The sequence below is a fragment of the Phodopus roborovskii genome, unplaced genomic scaffold, assembly GCF_943737965.1.
Source record: "Phodopus roborovskii unplaced genomic scaffold, PHOROB, whole genome shotgun sequence".
In the NCBI taxonomy this organism is placed as follows: Eukaryota; Metazoa; Chordata; class Mammalia; order Rodentia; family Cricetidae; genus Phodopus; species Phodopus roborovskii.
The window spans coordinates 1-26,030 of record NW_026125243.1 but is presented as its reverse complement, the minus strand read 5'-3'; the positions used below and the strand labels follow the sequence as shown (position 1 = coordinate 26,030).

General features: G+C 38.2%; 1 pseudogene; it reads left to right on the top strand.

Annotated features, from left to right (window-relative positions):
• The window catches only part of LOC127227825 (transducin-like enhancer protein 4), a 123,739-nt pseudogene extending 98,346 nt beyond the window's left edge, over positions 1-25,393 (top strand).
• Positions 25,394-26,030: the final 637 nt, after the last annotated feature.

Below are 26,030 nucleotides of genomic sequence, written 5' to 3'. Positions count from 1 at the left end.
GAATATTCTCAAACAGGTCACTGTTCCTAAGGTACTATAAACCACATGCCAGATCAAAGGCCATTGGTCTTATTAATGGAGGGATGCCTTGTGATGGGACATTTATACACATATGTACATGTATGAAAAGAGAGAGTAGAACACAGAAGCAATACCTGGGTTGCAAATTACTTATATTCATTTGTTTGCTTAGCAAACACATCATTGTCCTTGCCCTACAAAGTAAAGTCCATCAAGCCATTTTAGTTTAATAGCAGGCCTCACCCTCCTTGGAGAGCAGAAAGGGGATGAGATAGGGGATTGGTGGGGAGGCAGGGGAGGAGGGGAGCGATTGACATGGAAAACAAGATTGTTTATAATTCAAATTTAAAAATTATATTTAAAAAAAGTATACTCCTGGTCTAGTGTTCTTTCTTTTTAGTAAAATAGTGATTGATTAAATAATGCTCATTTCATTTCTCTATATTACAAAAGTATTTTCTTCTAGTCCACTCTCAGTGTGCTGCTATTATGGCACCAATTAGCTCAATGCTGAATTGCAGTTAGTTCCATTCAGTTCTGTTACTGAATAGCACTATAGTGATTAAATGTCATAGGGTACACCAAATATACAAAAGTAATTAACCCAGAAAGGACATGTTAGAATAAAGGTCAATAGCCTCTTTAGCCTATAGTGCCAACAGCAAGACTAAGTATTGACAGAAGTGTTGCTGGTAGGTCTGGAGAAAGGGGGTGTTGGGGAGGGGGATCAGATGGGGAGAGGGAGAGTACTCACACTGGTCTGCTATAGTAAGTAGAATATAATAGTAAGATTTTTCTCATCAGATTGTAACAGCTCTCTAATTATTGTTTGGGAAGAAGATTAGACAGTAAGCTACAATTTTGACCTGCCTGTCAACATTTCAGCACATGTTAGTGCCAGGCTCTCTTTTGGTTTAACCAGAGTAATCTTTTTAAAAATAGATACAAAATTATATCACTTTCTCTTTTCACTTCCCTCCCTCTTCCCAAGTTCCTCCTATGCTTTCTGTGTACCCACTCCTCAACCCTCAAATTTATAGCTTCTTCTTCCCTGTTTGTTGCTGTTATGTATATGTACATGTATGTACGTATGTATGTGTATACACAGATATATAAATATCTGTTTTTGTTGTTTGTGGGTATGTGATAACCAGAGTAATCTTGATGCAGACATGGTGACTCAGCCTTTCTTTCAAGAGTTTTATACCCATTGAAACTCTGGATCTACAAATCTACCAGTCATATAGAGCTATTGCTTAAAGTCTTATCTAAGTACTTAATCCCTCTCTATTTGAGTCACCATCAATATTAATGCATTGTGCTTTTTACATACTAACTTTTGCATAAAACAACAGGTAGTTGATAGGAAGCTTTTCCTCATTAAGTGTTACATCTTTCTGTCTTATAATAAGCCTCTTCCCCCCTCCCCATTTGTATGTGATTATTTAACTGCCCAGGGTGGTGAGGGGGAGGAGGAGGGGAGATAAAGAGTTTATTTTTTTTTTTGTTTGTTTGTTTGTTTGTTTTGGTTTTTTTTTTTGCTTTTAGGTATAATCGATAGGAAGAATCCTTAGGGATTATTATTTTTTAAATGGCCATCAGAGAAAAACTACTGGTGGCTGTATTCTTCCTGTGTTGGGTCTCTCACACACGATTCCTTGAGATCTCACCTTTTTACTGGTCAATTTTCAGTTTGTTTGTTTGTTTGTTTTTAATGGGTGGGTCTTCTCCCTGGCTATGGACAGCTAGCTACTGAACACATGATGAGCAACAGGGATAAAGCTAACTATAAATGGCCCCTCTCTTGCCAGAAATGTATCTCTTTTAGAATAATGAAGGAAATTGGTGGCCTTGGTATGTTTCTTCAACAGCACTCACCATATATGCAGTCAGAGGCAAGGCTGGCACAGACCCTGAAGGAAGACCTGCACCCTAGATTGGTGGAGTTGCAACAGAGAAAGGTATCACTTTGGATTCACCTCTACCCAATACCACATTACATCTATTTCAGTTTTATGTTTTCCACTGTTTCTTAATACTTTTTCAGACTAATTCAGAAAATTGTCAACTTATCATTTTCAAAATCACTTTTGAAAGCCTTCCTCCTTTGACGTGCCTACACAAACTCCATCGCACCCACTCTCCTTCGCAGACACACACCTTTTGAGACCACAGAAGTGGTTATATTGAATGCCAAGGATTCAAAAGACTCTTATCAAACAGTATATGCTTGCTACATGTGCATAATTTCTAATATCTAGATAATGAAAATTACATGAGACTGACTGAGAGTGTATTCCCTGCTCCTTTGTTCAACAGCTATAATTGAGGCAATGGTGCAGATACCAGGAGAGGACATGAGGGACTGAGCTCAGACTGAACAGGGGGTCTTGGACTGGCATCACAGGTGGGGGACCTTTCAGAATTTGACAGTTGGCTGATACAGAAAAACTGAACAGTACTTAACCACAACGAACAAAAAAAATCCTTTTTCTTGGCAGAACTTGCATCAAACTCTAGAGTGAAAAGACTTAAGTTTCTATCCTAAGAAAGAAATATCCAGATGAAACTGGGGAAAGTAGATAGGGACTGTTCTACCTGACCTGTCATAGTGCTGGGGAGTTACAGTGTTAATGGGTGTTGGTTTCTCTTGTGGCTTTGTGAAAAGTTTTGCATTTAGGTGTTGCCTAATATGGTAGCCACAAGCTACACACTCATTTCAAGCAACAGTGAACTTTTAAGTATAAATTGCAAACCACCCTTTGAAAGTATAGTACTAAAGAAGACAGATTATAAAATATCTCATGTTTAAATTGCTTATGTAGTGATATGGTATTGTTATATCTGAGATATATATATATATATATATATATATATATATATATATATATAATTTTAGGGTTTCTTTCACATTTAATACTACTAGAAAAATATGCAGTGTGGCTATATTACATTTCTATCGACAATTTTCTATTCTGAAAAACAACTCACTTTTTGTTGAAAATGTAATCAGCTATATTTTTAAGTATCTTCTTGATGGGGTCAGGGAATTTTTTAGGGAAAACTAAAGCAGGTGGCTGTATTAAACTTTGCACACTTGAAGACCATTGAATTGAAGGGCACAGAATGGACTGGAAGATTAAACACTTGTGTTCAGTACAAAGTTGTATGTGCTTGACAAATATTTATTACAATTTCTGTTAAAATTGTGATAATCAAGATGAAGTCCTTGTTCACACACACACACCCTGCACCATTATGCGTTCTCATGTGGCCCACAAAGTGGACCACATACAGGGTGACTGGCATGTGAGGAAAGCTTAGTCACCTATATGAGAATCAAGCCCATATCTTTGGTATCAAAATGTCATGGTCTTGCCCCTGAACTTGCCAGAAAAAGAAGATGTATTTAATGAAATTTCTGGTGCAGAGCCAACAGCTTTATTCCAGGAAGAGGAAATAACAGTCAAGAAATCTCAAGAGGACATTAAGATAATGCTCTAATTTAAAATCAATTGTATTGATACCTTATAAATTATTAGGGCATTTTATCCTGACCAAGTAATGCATAGTGTTGAGACCACAAAAACAAAGCACACATGACTAAATATCATAGTGCTGTCTTTCTATTTCATGAAGGAAAACAATGCATATGCCTTTCTTATTCTAAACACTTTGACTTCTGATGGGAGGGCAAGCTGTGGAATTCATTTATCTCTTTATTTTTTCACTTCTTATATGTGCAGTAAATCCTTGAGTGAGTCCATAAGTTAGTGGAGATTGTAGTTTCCACCATTGCCAAAGAGTACTGACTCTTTGTACAGGTTTATTATAATAGATACTAAGTACTGTACTCACAGTGTGAACTCTTCAGTCCTTCCTGACACCTTAGAGTAATGTCCCCACACCTCCACCTGCTAGGAAATGAAAATTTCAAGAATTTTAGTAAGTTGTCCTAGGTAATGAAGAAGTGATGCAGGCCAGTCTTGAACCCAGGGCGATCTGACTTTATGTCCACAGTGTGAAAACTGGAGGTGCTGGCTCAAAATTTCTACCAGACTTTTAGTCTCTCTGGTTTGGAAGTTATTTTGACCCAGGTTTTTTACTAGAAGAGAAAAGTACAACAACAACAACAAAATCTTTAGGAGTGTATACTTCAAGAAATGCTACAAAGATAGACTTCTAGACTTCATTATATGAAGATTATGTTAAATATTTCTTAAACAAGGGCAGATCTTCAAAGAGTTCCAATCATTTTCGAAGGTGAGTTTTGATTTATGTTAATTTGGAAAAGCAAATTCTGTGAGAAAATCTGCAGAGTATGCTTTTTTATGACATCCTTAATTAAGCAGGTCATTTAAATAAAAGTCTTGGTGTAATGAGCAGTAAACCAACACCAGTGACTCAGTGCTTTGCCAGTCAACAGCGGTATGCTCTGAATTTTAGTTAATTTACATAAATCTGCATGTAATATGAATTGCCATGTGAGACTTACACATTTTGACCAAATGATTTTCATTTTTAAGGTATTAAATTTTCACAACTGAGTTTTATTCATTTGTTCTCTGGGAATGTGAATATTTTCGTTAATATTATTCAATAAAAACATCAATCAGACACCTGGAATATGGTACCATGTTAGCTTGGTGCACATAAATTTATTGGGGCTATCAACTTTATTGCAAAACCTCCTGGAGTATTTGTTTCATTGTTGAGATGCAGCAAAACCACAGCTTTCTAGATTCAGGGGCCTTAGAGGAGATGGCTCAGTAGTTAAGAGCACTTAATACTCTTGAAAAGGACCTGACTACAGTTTCCAGCACCCACATGACAGCTTACAGTCATTTTAAACTCCAGTTCCAGGGCATTCATGATACCAGGCCTGCCCTCAGTATGCATACAGACCTTCAGGCTAAAGACTGATGCTTGTAAAATAAAAAATAAATCCTTTTGAAAGAAAGTAAGTCACTACTGTTTGTTTGTTCTTGGTATAGGATGCACCTTCAGCTTGTCTAAGAGGCTGCAGGGGAAATGTTGATTAAGGACTTTGGTTTTAGTGTCAGTGAAGGACCTGTGGGTATCTTGGCCTTCCTTCTCTGGTTTCTCTAAACTTACCATGACCCACTCATACTAAGGTTTGAGAGTGTAACAGTGTGATTTGTCATCTAAATGGTTATTGTTGAAAACAAAAGAAGCCTAGAAAACAAAGCACGCTTTAAACAGATTTTCATGGTGCCCCTTGGCTCTTCATTATCCCTGTTTACCTGTCTAAAAACTGACTTATTCTTTAATACCTAGTAGATATGACCATGACCAGTGAGTTTTAGGAATTTTTTTCCAGGTTTGTTTGTTGGTTTGTTTGTTTGGACAGGACACACAAGTGCCACAAAGTATGCATGGAGATCAGAGGAGGAGGAGTTTGTCTCACCTTCCACTCTGGGTTCCAAATAATAAACTGAGGTTGTCAGGCTTAGTGGCAAGTACCTTTACCTGTTGAGCTATCGTGCTAGCCCAAACTTTCTGGGTCCTTTATTTTAGATGTCCATTCAAATTATAGCATATTATTTTTGCTTCTAATCTGTAAGAGGGCTAGAATTTCTAAGCATAGCAATAGAAAGCAGAATTAGTTTGGTGGACATTTGAAATCATATTAGAAAATCCCATTGGAATATGGTGTTTATCTCTGTCGAATAGAATCAGAATTTTATTATTGAAACCCTATATCTTGGGTCATTGGAATATCTATGTTGAGGGGAAGTACTACAAAGTGCCTAGAATAGTCCTCAACATGGACCTCTCTTTCCCAATTCATAGTAACTATAATGGACTAAGCCACAGTATCCAGTGTGTTATCAGCATTGTTGTAGTTCAGAGGCTAGGCTGTGTATCTAAAGACTATTTCTTGAGCTTTATATAAATTGTTTTCCTCCATCCTGAAAGCAGTGCAGAGTAGATGAAGATAGTATCTTGTTATCCCAAACAACAAAGAGATTGAGTGAGGCTAAACATCATTCCTGGGGCTACAGAGCTGTTAAATAGAAGACTCCATACTGTCTGACTCCAAAGGTGCTCCCTGTTATTAAAATTAGCTAATTATATTAATATGACCTCCTTTGGAAAGTAGTTGATAGAACTCTTTCCCATAATGCTGTCTTTGATCTGGAGGTAAACAGGTGTGGGCCACCCATTTCAAGTTGGTAGAGGTATTAGTTCTACAGCCTCAGTAAAATCTAAGGTGAATTTCAAAATGAGATCTAGGAGTTTTTCCTTTTAGAAAAAGCCTGTTTGGTAATACTAGGAATATCTATAAAGTACATTTGTGCTGCCAGTGTAATTAGGGTTTTCATGGGAAACATGCAAGTTTATATTATTTTTTTTTCTCTTGGAGTCTCTTTGTAACAACCCCCCCCTTTTTTTTTTAAACACATTATTTTGTTTCTTTTCCTGGTAAAAATGGATTTTTTAATGCACAACTTTACAAAGCATTAGCATCCGGAGTATTTTTTGACTTCTAAATTGATCTGCTTCTATGACTACCCATGTGTAACATATTGCTTATATTATGATAAATTGTAATGAAAATATTTTTCTGAATGAGTCTAGATGTTTAGATTTATATAGTGCTATAATGGAGTTCCAGTAAGTGTCTTAAGTAGTAAGCTATGTAAATAACCAGCCTAACTAAGCTTTTATAGTAATCAAAGAGATGGGGAAATAAACTTTTCTGGCAAAGGCATGAATGTCTTTATCATCATTTAAGTCTCTCCACTCTCTTGCTCAGAAAAGACCCAAATGCCTATCCAGTAGCACTAAGCTGTGTAGTGAGAACCCATGCCAAGTTAGTTTAACTCCAGAATAGTTAGGTTATTAGGGTGTCACTTATCACCTTAGCATTCATTGCTTAGCTTAACCTTTAAGTAGTAGTGGTAATTACTTTATTATTTTACTAGCAAAATCAAATCTGTTCTGCAATAAAATTATGACAAATGCCTGAAGAAATTCAGATCCCCAAAACCCACATATAAGCAAAGAAACCTCTCTGTAATCCCAGCATTCAAGAGGAAGGCAGCCTGTTTGTAGAGCTAGTTGCCCAGCTAGACTAGCAAAAATGATTGGCTCTGAGTTTAGCAAGAGACCCTGCCTAAATAAAGTGGAAAGAGACCAAGGAAGACACCCAGCATCAAATACCACATGCATGCAAATTTACATAGGGATGTGGATGTACGCCATACGCACACAGAGGAAAGAAAGCTGTCCATATGAGAGACAGCAACCATAAGCAAGAAAGCTATTTGATATTTCATGTTTGAAAATAAATGAGCACTAAGACTATAGGTGTAGGGCAGTGTTGGTGAAAGGCCAGTTGTGGCTCACACCTTTCATCCTAGCGGGAAGCAGAGATAGCCAGATCTCTATGAGTTTGAGGCCAGCCTGAGCTACAGAGCTAGTTCCAGGACAGTCAAGATTACACAGAGAAACTCTGTCTCAAAAAACAAGACAAAAATGACTAAACAAGCATTTTTTAGCAGTAATTTTTGAAAATACATCCATTTTTGCTTAGAAATTGGTAAGGTGAAATAACTAATGTAGAGAGTTGGGCTCAGATAGCATTAATCACACACACAAGTTCTTCTTCATTTGTAAAATACCAAATTAGTACGAGAAGGCATCTCATTGGTAAAGGAGTAAGATAAAGAAAAGGCAAAACTCTCTTTTAAAGTTCCAAGGCACCCTAGCACATTTTACTCAATGAATTTCAATGTATCTCATGAGTTTTTTTAATAATGTTTTTGTTCTTTGAGAATTTCATGCACTATTTTTTTTATCATGTTCTTTCCCTACCCCCAACTCCTCAGATCTACCTCTACCTCTCCAGTCACCCACATGCACTTTCTGTATGCATGCTGTTGTAGCTGCTGTGAGTTCCTATGTATAGCTTTCTCTGTTATATCCAGAAAACAGTTTTCTTTATTATGTCTTTCAGCCTCCCCATCCAATAGATCACCTGAACCTTGAAGGGCTGAGGTGTGATACAGATGTTCCATTTAGGTTTGAGCACTCCAAGGTCTCTCAGTCACTGTATATTGACCAGTTAGTTGTTAAGTCTGTTCATTGCCACCTCCTGCAAGAAGTAGCTTCTTTGTTGAGGATTGAGAGATTTTGCTGACCTATGAGTATAACAATAAGGAACTAAGAGTCAACTTAATGCTATCTAGTCACAGGTTGTTAACCTCATTGACAGTGCAACATTCGAGTTCCGTTTATAGAATAGACCCTAAATCTAATTAGAAAGTGGTTGGTTTACTCCCTTAACAGTCTGCCACTATACCAGTGGCCCTGGCCAGACAGGTAATTGTTGTGGCTTACAAAGTTTACAGGTGAGTATAATTGATGATTACATTTTTCTTCCAGTAGCATATATTGTACCCTCTAGCCCTATGAAAGCTAGCCAGTAGAGATGAAGCTTCCAATTGAGCTTAATTTCATCATATTTTATGACTTGAGTATGTGGGGTCTTTAGCAATAGGTTCTTGTTGTCGTTTTTCTGGATGGTAACCAAGAGCAATGGCAATGACCTGTAATGCTTAGTTTATGGGATTCCATTGGCCAACAACTCAAAGGAGATAATTCATTCCTTGTTTTTATTTAGTAGTGGTATCTGGTTGGGGTATTCCTCCCATTTTAATATACCTCTATTTAAACCCTGTTTTGTATGTATACATTTTAGGAAGCTTCTATGTGATGTTTTTAAAAGACCTTCAGGTATTATCTCTTCCCAATTTCTCTTTTCTACCCTGCCCCTCCACCTCCAACCAATTTATATATCTCAGGGGTTTTGAACTAGATTAAAACACATGTTCAGGGGTCATAAGGATTGTTTTTAATGATTAAAAAACATTCCTGGCCAGTTCTATGCTGCCCACCTATATATAGGGAGCTACAGTCTGAAGTAGGAAGTGGCTTTGTAAACAAGCAGCAGTCCACTTATTATACATGTTACACCCAATGAATGAACAGCATATTGAGGGAAGAACAGGGAAGGGAGTAACTAATTCTGCCTGGAAGCATCTGAGGAAGCTTTGAAAACTCACCTTAAAAGTTGGTTTTTATGCTGAAAAGGGATTTTAAAAGATACCAAGTCAAAGGACACGTCTGTAATCCCATGGAGAAAGACTACAGATGCTATGAAAATAATAGACTTCTGAGGAACATCCTCAGTTCACTAATGGGGTTCAGGGCAGGCCCAGGACTATAGATTGGAGCTGGTAGTTGGAGCTTTGGAATTCAGCCAAACTCAGAAGTTCAGATGTCTTTCTTATGGTTGTAGGAAAACAGTTGCCCTTTTTAAAGAAGAATACGGATAGATGACTGAATCTATTTTGGGGAAATAGAAATTCCAGAAGTATGGAGAATGTATTAGGGTTGATGGCTAGATAAAAAGTTCTGGTTGGAAACCATTGGTTTTCATGTGACATAAAACCATACTAAATTGGGTTTGGTAAGAATAAGAATAAGAAACAAAAACCTCAAATCTTATGGCTTAGAAATAAACTATAATTGTGTAAAGACTTATAAGTTAGTTACCTAGTCTCCTTTTAAAATTGTTTGGAAGCTGGTGATATAGCCAAATGGTAGAGAACATTTGCCACATGTGAGGTCCTGGGTTAGATCCCCATCACCATAAAAACAAATAACAAAAGTCATAAAATGACTTCGCTTGTGGTTTGTTCAAGTCTTTTTTCCTTACTGAATAATGCCAAGGGTTTCTTCTGTCTCTTATTCCAAAGTTGGGATGGATTGATGTGGAGTGTGTGTGTGTAGGTTAGATCCTTGCCTTTCACATTTTTGGAACAAGGTCTTTTCTTGTGTGCTGCTGTATACAGTAGGGCAGCTGGCTTCTGACCTGGGATTCTCTTGGCTTTTCCTTCCATCTCCCTATAGAAGGGCTGGAGTTACTGGCACATGCTGTTTCTTCCAGATTTACATAGGGTTCTAGAGAAGAACACTGAGGCCACTGGACCATCTATCTCTTTAGCCCATGGCATTGACAGATTCACTTTTCCATCCATAGTTTTAAGCTATCATACATGTGTTCAGTAATCATCTAACTTTCATGGCAAAGAACCATCTTTCTCAGGGTTTAACTCTTATCACCAGTGTAGGGACACCTCAAGTTAAGTGCCTGTTGAAAACACAGACATGAAGTCTGTGGCCTGAGCCTGAGGCACATAGCCCCTTACTGTGGTCTCCTGAGGCATGAACCCTCTTCCTCTGCTCTGGCCACAGTGAGTTTAAGGTTTCCGGAGACAAAATGAGTAGGCTTATGTAGAATATTCTGAAATATAGTTAATGTTTGCAGGGACTTTTTTTTTTTTTTTTTTTTTTTTTTGGGTCCTTCAGGCTGTACATGTAGGCTGAGCAAAAAAACTCTGTGATTATGATCCATATATCACATGGCCACCACATTTGGTTGCTAAAATCCTTAATGATTATTTTCCCTTTTTAATTTTTTTAATCAGAAATTACTGGTTATCCTTTAAGCTCAACTGTATTCAGTTTCTCTGTAGAAATTTCAAATACTTTCTGTCGGCCAGTAAGTTTTACAAAACAAAGCCGACCTGTTTTTCTCTGAGTGCTATTTCTTGTGTTCCTCCTTTTCCCCAACTTTGTGAAACTCTTAAGCAACATGCTTGAGATACTTGAGACCAGGTCTACTCTTTGGAGTTTACTCAGCCTGTAGTCCTTTTTATTCTATCTTCTACTCATCTTTCTGCTTTGTCTTCTCCATTTCTTTCCTCTATGCCTCTGTCTTTCTCCTTCATCCCCTCCTTCATCTCCTGTCTCCTCCTAACAACTTCCCAGGCATGTAACACAGAACACACAGGGAAAAAAATTGTTTAACTGCTCTAAGTGAATGATCTTTTTCAATCCTGCTTCTATTTCTAATTCCAGAGCTCCTCGGTATCCCCATCAGCCAGTTTCCGGGGTTCTGAGAAACACAGGAACTCTACAGACTATTCTTCAGAAAGCAAAAAACAGAAAACAGAAGAAAAGGAAATTGCAGCTCGCTATGTAAGTTCACCCACATTTGCTTTGGGGGAGGCCAGTTTTTCTTGTCCTTTATCAGTTGGTAATTTTAACCATTGCCTGCCAATTCTAGAACATAGGATAAGAATATCCTTTAAGAGATTTTTCTTTAAATGTGGTATTTATAGCTGTGCCAAACTGAAACTGTGTGTGTTTATTTGCACAAACATACATGTATGTGTGTACACATAAATGCATTGTATACAAGATCACAGTGTTTTCCTATAGCAACTAATCTAAGATCTGGATATACTAGTTATTATTTATGTTAGGGTAGTTTATTTCCAGAACTTTATGTGGTTAACTTAGCCATCCAGAATGTCCTTCATGTGAATTGGAGGTCATTTTCCTCTAGTGTCTGGGCAGGTCCCATACAAGATGGGAACATGCTGGGTAGGAACTGTGGAAGCAGGTATTTGTTGTTTGGCTTCCCATCAACTGGTTCCTTGTAGGATTGCAGGCTCCACAAAAAGCTCAAATTTTGGATTTGTATCTCATAGATTAACCATGCAGTGACTTACTCAGATATTTTAAATGCTGCCAGACCAAACCATGCCCAACCACACTTGGATTCTGTGTTTAGGTGGGTGTGAAAGTTTGTGTTCTGTGTTTTAGAGTACTAAGCAAGCTGTTGTACTCCATATTTCAAAGATGGGAAATGGAATCATTTCCTAGCTCATAATATCAACATGAAGAATAAAGAAAAAACATTATAAAATTTTAAGTAAGTCTGTTTGGTACAGTTTTCATCATAAGGACCTGGTGTGGACACATACATGTAGCTGAAACTAATGTTGCTTGTTTTTTCTCTCGGGGGTAAAGATAATGCTTCTCAATTCTCTGCAGGACAGTGATGGTGAGAAGAGTGATGACAACTTAGTGGTTGATGTGTCCAATGAGGTATGTCTGTGGCTTGCTGCACTTCCTGCTGCTCCGCAGCTGTAACAAAGGCTAGTGTCCTACTTACGAGAAACTATTACTGACTTTATACAATGCCAGGCTTTTCAGAAGTGCTGGTCCTTCCTTTCAAATGCCACTGTCTTTTTCCACTACAAGAAATTCACAGGTGCCACCCTAATGATTGTATTGATGCTCCTAGCAGATTAATAGACTTTTTGATTTTTGTTTTTGTTTAGAATCTGACCTCAACACCAGGTGTTTTCTTTAGCAATTTCAGTTAATCCTGTTACTTTTTCAAAACATTTTGTACTTTTGAGCAAGCTGTTAAGTGTTTTCAGTTAGAAGACTTCCCCAGTCAAGGACCTTGGTGCTGTGAGAGAGTTGTGAGTCTTAATTTATTTTTCTTTGTAGGATCCATCATCCCCTCGAGGAAGCCCAGCACATTCCCCAAGGGAGAATGGCCTGGACAAGACGCGCCTCCTCAAAAAGATGCCCCCATCAGCCCCGCCTCTGTTGCATCTTCCAGCAGTACTCCTTCCTCCAAATCCAAAGAGCTTAGCCTTGTAAGCTACTCCATCCTTACCAGAATTGCCACTTCCAGTATAGTTGTTGGATTTTAATTTTTCAGTTTTTTTATATTTCACATTTTTTGTAGGTTTTGGATTTCCAATTGATATGTGTGTTTGAGATATACCTTTAACTAGAAAAGATGTTTTGGAGCAGAACTATTTACTAAATTGATGATATTTGTTTCCTGAGTCTTTCTGTAAGGTTAAGAAAAAGATAATGGATAAAAAGAGAAAAACATCTTAGTAAAGGTGAAAACAACATATTGGAGTTAGGGAGGTGTCTTATTGCCTGTGGTTTGTGGTGAACTTGGTTTGGGGTTTCACTGTCATTTTATTACTGGCTGCATTTGAATTGCCAAGCTATACACAGCTGTTATCATTTTAGCTTCTGCATCAGAAGTTTCCTGTCACTTTAAAAAGTGCCAAATGCCAAACTTAACTTCCTACTAGTCAAGGCACTGTCCCTATACCTCTTCCTGCAGCTATGGTTTGATTGCATTTGTGTGTGGCAAATCCACTATTTTTTTAAGCTCACCACTTATTTTCATTTCTAAAAAATCCATATGTAGTTCAGTGACCCTTTGAATTCACAGCTAAAGGATAGGGAGATTCTTCAGTTTGTGTGCAGATACAGAATTATAAGTGTGTAAGATAGATAGATAGAAAGCCTGATGAAGGTTTGGGTTCAACCCACTTATCTTTTCTTCTGGAACTCTGGTTGTCTCTTCAAGGAGAATCTTTATACCATGGGTTCCATGAGGGTTCATGTGTGGGTATTTTCTGAGAGGATCAGATAGGGAACTTCTTAGGATGTGAACATCATGTTAGGAGCCTAACATAACCATGGCCACTAGCATGTGGCCCACATTCAGTGTGCTCAGTTGTTGAATTTCTTTGGCATCTGACTTAGATTAGGTTCCTCAAAATGATCTCAGGTCAGCTTCAATTCATGTCTTCCTGAACTGTGCCTTCTTAGTTCTTTGCCAGCTACTTTTAATTGATGCAAAATACAAGAGAAACTGAAGAAATTTTTGAATTTCCCTTTTTGTTTTGTTTTGTGTACTGTTTTAATATTCAAGAAACTTTTAAAATCATGTTCTCCTGGCTGATAAATGCTCTCTCTTAGAATGAAAAAATCCACTACTCCCGTTTCAAAGTCCAGTACTCCTACTCCGCGAACTGATGCACCTACCCCTGGCAGTAACTCTACTCCTGGATTAAGGCCTGTACCTGGAAAGCCACCAGGTGTGGACCCTTTAGGTTAGTATGGGGGGAAATGTTGTATATGCATTTATACTTCTGTTTTTAAAAAAATTTTTAAGTGACTAAAGTAATACAATCTGTTAAAAGTAGTGATGACCAGTGCTGTTAGATAAGGTAAGTATTCCAAACCAGGCGTGTGGCCCCACCCATGCCTAGCCTGTGTTAAACTGTTCAGAGAAATGACATAGATGATTGAACCATTCCAAAGGCTTGAATGATTTTGACAATAGTAAAAATGAGTTCATTTGAGTTATGGGTTGTATTATTAACCAAGTGAACTATGTGCTACTACAGTTTTGTGTGTTATTGGTTTTCTTCTCAGCATCCAGCCTGAGGACTCCGATGGCTGTACCTTGTCCATATCCAACTCCCTTTGGGATTGTGCCCCATGCTGGGATGAATGGGGGAGCTGACCAGCCCTGGAGCTGCCTATGCTGGGCTGCACAACATCTCCCCCCAGATGAGTGCAGCTGCTGCAGCAGCCGCAGCTGCAGCAGCCTATGGAAGATCACCTGTGGTATGTTTACCTGCTTTTATAGTTTGGGAACACACAACATTGTCTTGCATTCTTTTTTAATTTAGGTTATATAATATAAGGTATTTATCAAAGAATCTGAGTGGTTTTTTTATAAATTAAGATACATGGATTATGTATTGATTATTTTCTTTGGAAAAATGAGAAAGTTTATGAATTTTAAAATATGTAGTCATTTTGACATTTTAAACTACAAAATTTTACAACAAAGAGAATAAATATGGTAAAGCTTTTTTTCTTCAATAAACAATAGTATAATTTTCTTGTATTCTCCAGTCTTAAATAAATGACCATTATATCCTAAGCATCCTGTTATTTATCAAGAAATACTTCTGTAGATATATCTAAAATCATATTTTCAAATTTCAAATTATCTGTTTTCCTAGGCTTCAGATGCCATATGTGCAAGGTATTGTAAGTGTGAATCTGTTGTTTTATTTTGCATGTAATTTTAGGTGGGGTTTGATCCACACCATCATATGCGCGTGTCAGCAATACCTCCAAACTTGACAGGCATTCCAGGAGGAAAACCGTGAGTACCTTTTGTCCCATTGGATTAATTCTACTGAGCCCTAATCCTTGCTTGATTTTGGGAATTTACTCAATAGTAATAGGGCTCCATAGTATTTTTCATTTTCTCTTAGCAAGAGACAAGGCATAAGGTGGAGTATTTTCAGTTTAAAATCAAGCCTTCATATAAAAATGTAAGTTGTAAAAGCAGCTCTGGCAGTCAGGGCTTCTCCATGTCTGTTGCTGATTTTAAGACAGTTGTTCAGAAAGTGTGATGTTTATATACAAACTTAGATGATTACAATTTGAACATGTAGAGAACAGACACGCTAAGCATCAAAAAAAATCAGGACACTCTTCTGCTCAGTTCTATTTCCAGAAAAGGTAGTTTGCTCATTTGGCTTCCTTACTGTGAGCTGAGCATTTGGAATGTCTGTTCACACTCTTCTGGAGCGATAACAGACCAAGTACAACACACCTCTTTTAGCCTCTTTTTCTATATTCAAATTTCACTACATCCAATTCCACAGTCTTGATTTCAATATCCTTAGACTTTTTTTTTTTTTCTTTTCTTTTTTTTTTTTTCTTCTTCCCTCACTACCTAAACACAGTTCTAATTAGCTCGGTCTTCAAAGAAAACTTTTAAAGTAAGTATTTGGCTCTGGAAGGAAGGAAGGAAGGAAGGAAGGAAGGAAGGAAGGAAGGAAGGAAGGAAGGAGAGAAAAAAAGGAACTCTGACTTTTTTCCTTCCTTCTTAGGAAGCATCCTTGCGCGCACGCGCACACACACACACACACACACACACACACACACACACACACACACGAGTCTTTGACATCTTTCATAAAACTGTACCTACCATGCTTTTGCTACATCTCCAGTCGTGACTATCCAGGCATGACTGAGTAGCCACTGAAGACTCCCCCTCCCAGAGGCTCCCCCTGGCTGCTTGTCTGTTTTGGTATTCTCGTTGATCCTCCTCAATCAACATTTTTTATAACTCACCATCTCACCTCAGATCTCTGTTAGATGCCCTCTTAACAGAGCACTCTGCCATAATAACTCTTTCTTTAAATTACATCCCTCTTGGCCCCTCTGTCATTTTCCTCTAATTGTTTTGAGATAGAATTCAATAGAAGTCAATAGACTTCAGTTTGTTGGTCCTTCTGCATCTGCCTCCTACATGCTGGGCTGGTAGTAGAAAGGGGCACCATCATGTCCAGCTTTTGAATGCTTACTTGTAACCATTGTGTTAACTTAAATATAAGTTCTGTAAAAGCAGAACAGGTTTTTTTTTTTTTTGTTTTGTTTTGTTTTGTGTTGTGTTGGTTTTAATATAATGTTCAGAAATGCATTGATTCACAACTGTGGGGTTGAGAAGTCCCAGTTGGTATAAGTTGACCATATATGATGCTGGCTTTTTTTTTTTCCTTAAATGCAAAATATTTTGATCACATTCTTGCCCCATTTCCAACATCTCCCAGAGCCTCCCTACTCACCCAACTTCATGTTCTTTCTTTCTCAATCAAACAAAACAAACAAGAAAGCATACATAGGCATAAATATGGACTCAATATTGTATTGGCCAACTACACTGAGCATGAGGCTTGCCCTGTAGAATAATGTATTCAGTATCACTCCATTGAAGATTTTCCCTCTCTTAACAGCTATCATTTGTAAATAACTTTGTGCTTAATTGTGGGACTATGTCCCCACTTTCCTTTTCCATGCTGAAATTTTATCTGGCTTAAATGTTTCAGGTCTTGTGCATGTTGTAGTAGCTACTATGAGTTCATATGTGCATCAGCTCTGTTGTGTCAGAAAATGCTGTTCCTTTGGAATCATCTACAACCTCTGGCTCTTAGAACCTTTCCACCTCCTCTACCACATGGATCCCTGATCTTTGAGGGGAGGGGTGTGATAAGGATGTCACATTAAAGACTGAGCACCCCAAAGTCTTTTACTCTATACTTTGTTCATTTGTGGGTCTCTATGTTAATTATCATCTGTTGCAAGAAGCACCTTCTCTGATAAGGGTTGAGCAATGCACTGATGAGTATTTATAGGTGTAACAGTATATCAATAAGAGTTGTTTTATTGCTACATTCATTTATCAAAATAACTAGTAGGGTTTCCCCTAAGACCCATGACCTATCTAGTCTAAGGTTCTTGGCCTCGTCAACAGTGTCAGGTATGAGTTCCATCTCATGGAATGTGAACCTTAATTTTAATAAGAAAATAGATACTTTCATAAGATTTGTGTCTCTGTTATATCAGTACATGTATTTTCCAGGTAGGTCACTATTATAGCTCAAAGTGTTCATAGCTAAGTGAGATTATTGTGTATATAGTGCCTTCCAGCACTATGAATACTAATCAGTAGGAGATGAAGCTTCTAGTTGAGCAACAACTCAATTTTTGCATATTCATTGACAAGCTGTGGAGGCTAACTAATAACACTGGCAATAGCCAGAGGTTAGGCCTGGTTATGCACTGCCTTTAGTCAAAAAGTTGTAACACATTCCTGGTACTGTATGTTTTGTTTGGTAGCATATGAAGTCTAGTTGGAGTATTTTCTCTACTATTTTGTGGTTAACTCCATTTAAATTCCTTTTATATATGTATGTATTGTAGGATACTTCTACAATAATAGGTTTCCAAATGGCTTCTCAAAAAGCCTTTAATGTTAGTTATCCCTCCCCCATATTCCCTTTTCTACCCTTCCCTCCCATTTAATCCTCCTATTGTGGTTTTTCCATTATCCTTTTATAACACTATATTCTCCTTTCCCTTCCTTGGAAGACTCTTAGTCATTTAATAGTTACCTAACCTCTAGATATTTTGAATGGAACACAGTCATCTGAAACTTAAAAGCTGTTGTGCACATATAAGAGAAAGCCTGCAGTATTTATCTTTTTGGGTCTGAGTTACCTTACTCAGGATGGTTGTTTCTAGTTCCATCTATTTACTTGCTGATTTCATAATTTCATTTTTCTCAGTAGCTAAAGAAATACTCTGTGTAACCATATCACATTTTCATTATCCATTCATTCATTGATGGACATCTAGGCTGTTCTACTTTCTGACAGTTAATGAATAGAGCTGAGATGAAAATGGATGAGCAAGTATTTCTGTAATAAGATGTAGAGTCCCTTGGATATAAACCCAAGAGTAGTGTAGATCAGTTTTTTTGAGAAACACCCACACTGATTTTCCATAGTGGTTGTATCAGTTAGCACTTCCACCAATAATGAATATTCAGTTAAAGAAGTAACTTCCAAAGCCCTGGGGTAGCACTAGCGCTCTGGAGGCAGAGGCAGAGACAGTCATATCTCTTAGTTCAAGGCCAGCCTGGCTACAGAGAAACACTAGCTCAAAAGGAAAGAAGAGAGGGAGGGGAAATGTCCAATGCCTTAAGCAATACTTAGTTCATAGTTGATGGTTACAATGTCAGTTTGTTCAAAGAATAAATAAATGTATACTGATTTTTCTTCCTTATTTAACTTCCCTTTGCTTGATACTTTGGTTTACATAGGTACTTTCTTGTTGCCTTAGTGTCCCTTTGTTTTCTTTTTCTGCTGGTTTCACCTGCCCTTCAGTGTTAAGAATACCTGGGTGACCTTGACTTTGTTTTTGTCTTCTGTCTACTGAATAAAACTCGAGGTTCTTCCATTTATAACTAACTTTACTATAGACTCTAACCCAAATATCCCAGTTGCTTCAAGCAGTGCTGGCTCCACAGCCAAGTTGTTCAGTAAATATTTGGCAGATTAATAAGGGAAACAAGGCAAATTAGACTTTGAGTTCCTTGAGAGTTGAAGACATAAATATCAATTACCATAAAATTCTGTGTACCTGTGTAGAATCTGTAAATAGTGGTTGACTAACAAGTTTTGTTGACCAAGAACTCTGAAGGTGAAAGATTGGTCTATTTCAAGCAGTGACTAAATAACAAGGTCATGGGATTAATCAAATAACAACTCTGAGTTCTATATGAACTGAGATGAGATGGAAGGACTACTTTAGAGGTACAGTCCTGTTTTTCAGGTGCTATTACTAACAGTTACCAAGTAGATAGCCAGCAGATGTAGTGAAGTGGGTAGGATGAGGGCTCTTGATGCAGGTCAGCCTTGAAGCCACAGGAATTGTGGCTTCAGAATAATTGTGTTAGGAATATTTAAAGAAGCATTTACCACCTTCGTCCTAAGGGTCATGTAGTTAGACCACTTTAGAATTACAGCCTGTTTGGCTCACCATGCTTCTGAGCCTTGTACTCAGTTCTCTTCCTTCAGTCTTGACCAGAAGTTTCTACTACCACCTCAAGTGGAGAACTGCCATGCTTTTCCCAAGCCTGAACTCAAGCCTAGCTTTCCTAATAATAAATATGCTAAAGAGTATTTTTTCCAGTCCTTCATGTTGTTAGGCTGCAGGTTACATGGTAGCTACTTAGAGCATTGTATTAATGTAAATTTTACAAAAACCTTGAAGGAAAAGTTGTTTGTTTGTTTGTTTTAACTATTTAAATTCTCTTGTACTTTTGGTTGTGAGCCTAGCCTTTAATGACTGAGCCATCTCTCCAGCCCTTAAATTCTCAAAGTTCTTTAAAAATCAATTTAGTGAAGGGATCCTTGGAAGGATTTTTGTTTTGTTTTTAAAGAAATTGTCATTAAGAACATTTAATAGCTGGATGGTAGTAAGTAGCTCACACCTTAAATCTCAGCACTCAGGAGACAGAGGCAGGTGGATCTCTGAGTTCAAGATCACCATGGCTAGGGAATGAGTTCCAGGATGGCTAGGGCTACACAGAGAAGCCCTGTCTCAAAAAAAAGCAACACTACCTGAATGTGGAATAATTTTCTTTCTCTTCCTGTAAGATTTAGTCTTTGTGACCTCTTAATTGCTACATCAATTAGCCTTTTCTCAGTCATCCTCCCCTCAGAGGGCCAGCCTTTCTTTACAAACATGAACTAGAACTGGCCCTCCTGGAGTCAGCCTTTCCTCTGTACTCCTTAGGAAGTGTCCTTTCATTTTCCTCACAGCCTAAAAGCTACCATTGCAATCATTGTATATTTTTGGCTCTTTCTTGAGTACTATCCTTTGCAGTTTTTTGAAGAGTTAGACTTGTGGTTCCTGTTCCCGGGAACCCTGCTTCTTTCAGGCCTTCACTATTTGAATCTACCCCATCTTCTACCTCAATGGTGTTTCCCCAAAAGACCTTACACAAGGCTCAGAGTATGACTAGTGATTGTAAGAATAGCCCCTGATGGCTTTGTTTCCAGGATAATATCTATTGAAAATCTTCCTTACTCAGTTTCACCTACCTGTATTTAAAGCTCTCATCATCACCCTAAATGTGGCTTCCATAGTCTATGCATCCTATCCAGTATAACCTTACCTGCCTTCCCAAGCCAGGTCCTATGCTATGAATTACAACTCCTGCACCCAGCATTCTCACCATCTATACACAGTCCTCATAAGTTCACTCTTCTGAGGTCACAATTGCTGTGGCTCTAAGTCCTCTTTATTTGACTTAGGAAGTACCCCTGTCTATTGACTTCTCAGCTTCCCAAGCCTTCACTCAAGCAGCTGTGGTGTGCTCTTAATGATGGCCTAGCTTTTTGTAAACATGACCAGCCTACAATTTTTGCAGTGAAGGAACTATAAACTATTGATTTTAATTACTTTTGTGTTGCTGTAATAAAACACTGTGACTGAAAGCAACTTGTGGAAGAAGGTGTTTATTTTGGCTTATGATTCCCAAGGGCTTAGAGTCCATTATAGCAAGGAAGCCACAAGAGGCTGTTGTGGTGGCTGGAGCTGGTAGCTAAGAGCACACACATCTTCAAATGCAAGTAGGGAAAATTACCTAAAGCTCCCTAAATAATGCCACCAACTGGGTAACAGAGGTATTCAAATGCCTGAGAATTTGGGGGCATTTCTCATTCAAACCACCATTATCTGAGCTTTGACTCTTACCCCCTGCACATGGATTACCCAACTCCTATCTTTTATATACCCACAAATGCTTTAGCTTAATATGGAACATGTATCTCAAAAAGGGCTGTGGTCCGTAAGTGCTATCACCGATAGGCTCAACTCCTTCCCACCTGCTATTGGCATCTGTTTCTCCTAAAGTTGGTCTTCTTCCCAGCAGCCTTACCATTCCCTTCCTCACAGTTTTGTCCTACAAAGTAGAATCTGTTGATATAGACTCCAGCTCCAGGTTAAAACTAAATGTTTTTCATACTACGGGGCTTTTAAGGGTGTGAACTGGAAATGAAAGTGCTGTCCACAAGTTAGGTGAACCTTGGGGCTGTCAGGCAGGACACTTTTTCCAAAGTCTCATTCCTTCAGAATTTTTTAGAATTTGTGATTCTTTAGTCTGATCAATATGTTAAAACTGTATTTTTGGCATATCTGTCATCTCAACATTTTTACCTACAGAATGTGAACTATATGCAGAGAGAGCTTCATAATTTTAGCTTAGTCATCTCCATTAATAACTAATTTGGTTGGAATGAGTCCATCTCATGGGTAAAATCTGTTGCAGGCCATGGAACCAGCTGAAAAATGCAAAGCAGTGAAGGTTTAGAGTAGAAAAAAACAGGATATGCATACATATATACATACATACATACATAAATACAATGTTAGCTATCCCGCTTAGTTCTGTGTAAGCTGTAGACTCACTCACTCTCCTTTTGAAGTTAGAATTATATTCCAGAGGGAGTCTAGGTAACTACTGATGTCATGCAGAAACTATTAAATAGCCAGTTGGTATTTGGTTATGGACCAAGCCCCGTGACTTTGAAGCTTGTTGTGCTGTACCAGATCCACTTGATATTTTTTTTAAATACATCTCAAGTAACACTGAAAGGATTTTCTTAATCTTTTGTTGTATTGAATGGTTAGTAACATTTTCAAGGAATGTAGCTTAGTTGGTGGAACATGTTTCTAAGTATTATGAAACCTGAATATCCATCACTGCTTAAACCAGGCATAAGTAAAGATGGGCGGGTCCCCATCTACTATATACTGAGTTTGAGGCCAACCAGGGATACATAAAAGCCTGTCTCAAAAGAAAACAAGCAAAAGCTAATGCTTTTTACATTATTCTCCTGCTGTTTTTCCTTCCTGTGCCCTAGAGCATACTCCTTTCACGTTAGTGCTGACGGCCAGATGCAGCCTGTCCCCTTTCCTCCTGATGCCCTCATTGGACCTGGGATCCCCCGACATGCTCGACAGATTAACACCCTCAACCATGGGGAGGTGGTGTGTGCAGTGACCATCAGCAATCCCACAAGGCACGTGTACACAGGTGGCAAGGGCTGTGTAAAGGTCTGGGACATCAGTCACCCTGGCAACAAGAGCCCAGTCTCTCAATTGGACTGCCTGGTAAGTAAGAAGGGTTAATAAAGAAAGGCCCTGATGGTGAAAGAACCATAACAGTCCCAAGAAGATAGTATACAGTTTTCTCTCAGAATAGTCTAATTTTTCATGGGTTCTCTGTGCACCTGTACAATGTGCATTCACCTTGTCCCCAGGGTCAAAGGTAAATTGGTTCAAGAATTCTAAGAGTTCACACATCGCTTCTGTCCCAAGATGCCTGAGACCTTTTTTAAGACAATTGTTCGTGTGGCTTCCAAGCCCATTAACTGCTCTATCACCATTTGTCCTTGGGTTGCACAGGAAATTGCAGCTTGATTTTCTTCCCTTATATCAGAAGAATTTCTTAGTGCATCATTTAGTCTAACATAATTAAATGTATATAAGATTTTCATAATGAACAGGGAAACATTTTTCTTTTCTTGTCATTCCGACTGTTGGTGGCACTTCATTGAGCCTACAATGTTAGTCATACATAGCAAGGCTAGGCCAAAAAGTGTCAACTGCCGAGTAACTAACAGTCAAGTGGTTTCAATACCAGGACCTTTTGTCCTCAGCAAAATATACCAGGGCTTCAGAGCTTGAAGAATTATAATGGTTTGTTTGTAGATCCATTTGTAGATCCATTGCTTGTAGATCTATTTGTGCAGATTACATCCACAGTTATATAATTGGTGGTGGAAGTAGGGATTAGATCTTTGCATTTGGGTGCTAACTAAGATTAAATATCTTAGTACTAAATATTTAAAAGTTTAAGTACTTCCTTAATTTCATGTAATTTTTGTAGCATTAATCTACTTTATCATTGTCATAAATGTCTATTAAACCAGAAGGGAACACAATACTTTTATGGATTCCTGATCTCATGTTAATGCTGTTTTTTTTTCCTCGTGAATAATTTTGTGATGACTTTTGTCTCCATAGAACAGGGATAACTACATCCTGTCTCCTATGCAGATTGCTCCCTGATGGTCGTACTTAATTGTTGGTGGGGAAGCCAGTACACTCTGGTCTGGGACCTGGCAGCTCCAACCCCACGTATTAAGGCAGAGCTAACATCCTCAGCCCCCGCTCACAGGCTCTGGCCATCAGCCCTGACTCCAAGGTCTGCTTCTCATGCTGTAGTAGATGGCAACATTGCAGTGTGGATCTGCACAACCAGACTCTGTGAGGTAGGTCTGCTGAATCTACTGCTTGGTGTAAAGGAGGGTTTCTAATTTACTTACATGGTATTCAGGTTCTGTGTCTGTCTGTGTATATGTTTGTGTGTTTGTATGTGTCTGGGTGGGAGTGACAGCTTTCTTTAAAATGTTATGAACCAGATACATTTTAGAGATAATAAATTTTAAATGTAACTCTGCTCCCTATACTGTATTAAATGAATGTTTCATTTTTGCACACACACAGTATTACTTAGTTAGATTTTAAAAATGTGGGTCTCTATTTTTGAGATATTAGGCTGCTGTCATTAACAAAGGATTCATTCAAGGTAAATGTAGTTTGTTATCTGTGCCTGCTGACATCCATCATCACCCTAGCTCCTTGGTGAGAAGCCATAGTATATTGTTCTAGTTTAGGTGTTGCATGTGTCACAATTTCAATGAGTGAAGCAAGGACTTCTTGCCAAGGGGTCTATGCTTGTGGTTTTTTGCTTATGCTCACATGACCTAAATTGTCTGTTCTCATATTTAAGAACAAATGGGCAGCTGGATTTATAGATTGAGAAATGAGAATCAGCATTATAATGAGGGAAAGAATATGAGAAGATTGGGAACTTTAGCTATAAGGCAGGGAACATGTATGGGAAGAAAAGAGCCCCTTTGTGATTTATCTTGAAGGGCTGCAGACTAATTTCCAAACACAAAAATAATTGTTCTTGTGCCTTTAGGTAAGGTTCAGGATAATCAAGGCCATCCTCAACTATGTGCCAAGGACCCACTTTGCACTCTTCTTCCATGCCCCATATACATTTTACCAGAAGTAACCCTGGGCAGTGGAGCACACTGAGTGTACTTGCATTGGCTGTTTCTTTGAGCATATTCTTTCCCTCTGACATGGCCAGATGTGGACATTTGAAAATGTTTTGCTATTATTTTGAATAATTAGAAAACTTAAACCAAAATGAGAGATCTGTAGATAAAAATCTGCACTGAATTTGATCAGCAGAGAGTTCCAATTGAATTAAAATAAAAAAACTAACTTCAAGGGTTTTCTCCATTTTATATTTTCAGGCAATTCCAGGGGCTGCATTATATGGGAGCCAGTTGTATTGACATTTCTAACGATGGCACCAAGCTCTGGACAGGAGGTTTGGACAACACTGTGAGGTCCTGGGACCTGCGTGGAAGGGCGGCAGCTGCAACAGCATGACTTTACTTTCAGGTATGAACTGTGGGTAATGTAACCTACTGAAAGGACAAATGGAATGTTTAAAGGTGGATTCCCTTGAGGTCATTTTTTAGACTTGGTTCTTCCTGTACATTGCAGATTTTGTTGATGTTCCCTATATTTAAGAGCATACCTCCTGATTAATAAGGCTTTGTCCTCTGCAGCCACCATCATTTGTTTTAATTCCAGATCTTTTCTTTGGGCTATTGCCCAACTGGAGAGTGGCTGTAAGTGGGGATGGAGAATAGCAATGTGGAAGTGTTACATGTCACCAAGCCAGACAAATACCAGTTGCATCTTCATGAGAGTTGTGTGCTGTCACTCAAGTTTGCCCACTGTGGTAAGCAAAGTCCCTTGTTCAGTTTCTATCAACCAGAATGATTGCTTGATTCTTCTGACTCTTCCAAGTTGAATCTCACTTTGTGTTTCCTCTTACAACTATATAGTTTACTTAACCATGCATGCTTCCCTAACAAGCTGTGTAAATTGCTAGCTTTAATCCACTTTATTCCTTAACTTTAACAATCAGTGAAATCCAGGAGGGTGGGCTTTACTTTTGAAAGGACATTCTTAATTGTTATAACTGGAATATCTCCATTAATTTAGCATTCTGTGAAGCAAATGACAAAGTAACACAAAACCCTCTTCCTGTAGGCAAATGGTTTGTAGTCACTGGAAAGGACAACCTTCTGAATGCTTGGAGTGACACCTTTATGGGGCCAGCATATTCCAGGTAATACCTAGCTTGCTGAGTGACTAGGTGTTGTGTACTACCTGTCCTGGTTTAGCTTTGCCATCCATCTTTCATGCATCCTGTATGTGTATCTACTTACATGCCCTGAGATTATGTCATGCACATGATAACATTTGTATCAGGTAGATAGCAAGAACTCGTTGAAGCAGGAAGTGATTGGTTTGCAAGTCACAAGCTATAGTACTAGAGTCTTCTGCTAAGATTTCTGAGCCTAGTGTCTCAACAGATCCTAAATTACACATGACTAAATCCTCTTTTGTATTTCTTGTGGGCTGGATCTTCTGTGACTTTTGTGTTTATGTATATGCTTTAAATATTGAGTATATTGTTTAATGCCTTCATGAGTACTATCGGGGTCCCCCCCCCAGTACTCATTTTCTTTATTATCAATTATTTTTCCTGACAGTGCTCCAGAAAAGTTCTGTCAAACTGATTAATTTTATAAACTTGTTCTTTTTAGTACACAGTAGTAGAATCTTGTGTAGTTGAGAAATTATTTGTAAAAACACCAAATTTATACATGGTACACACACAGACGTGCACACAGAAATCTCTTGTTATAACTATTGAACTTTTACATGTTTTTGTCTCATTCTAGTAGTGTTGGTCATTTTTA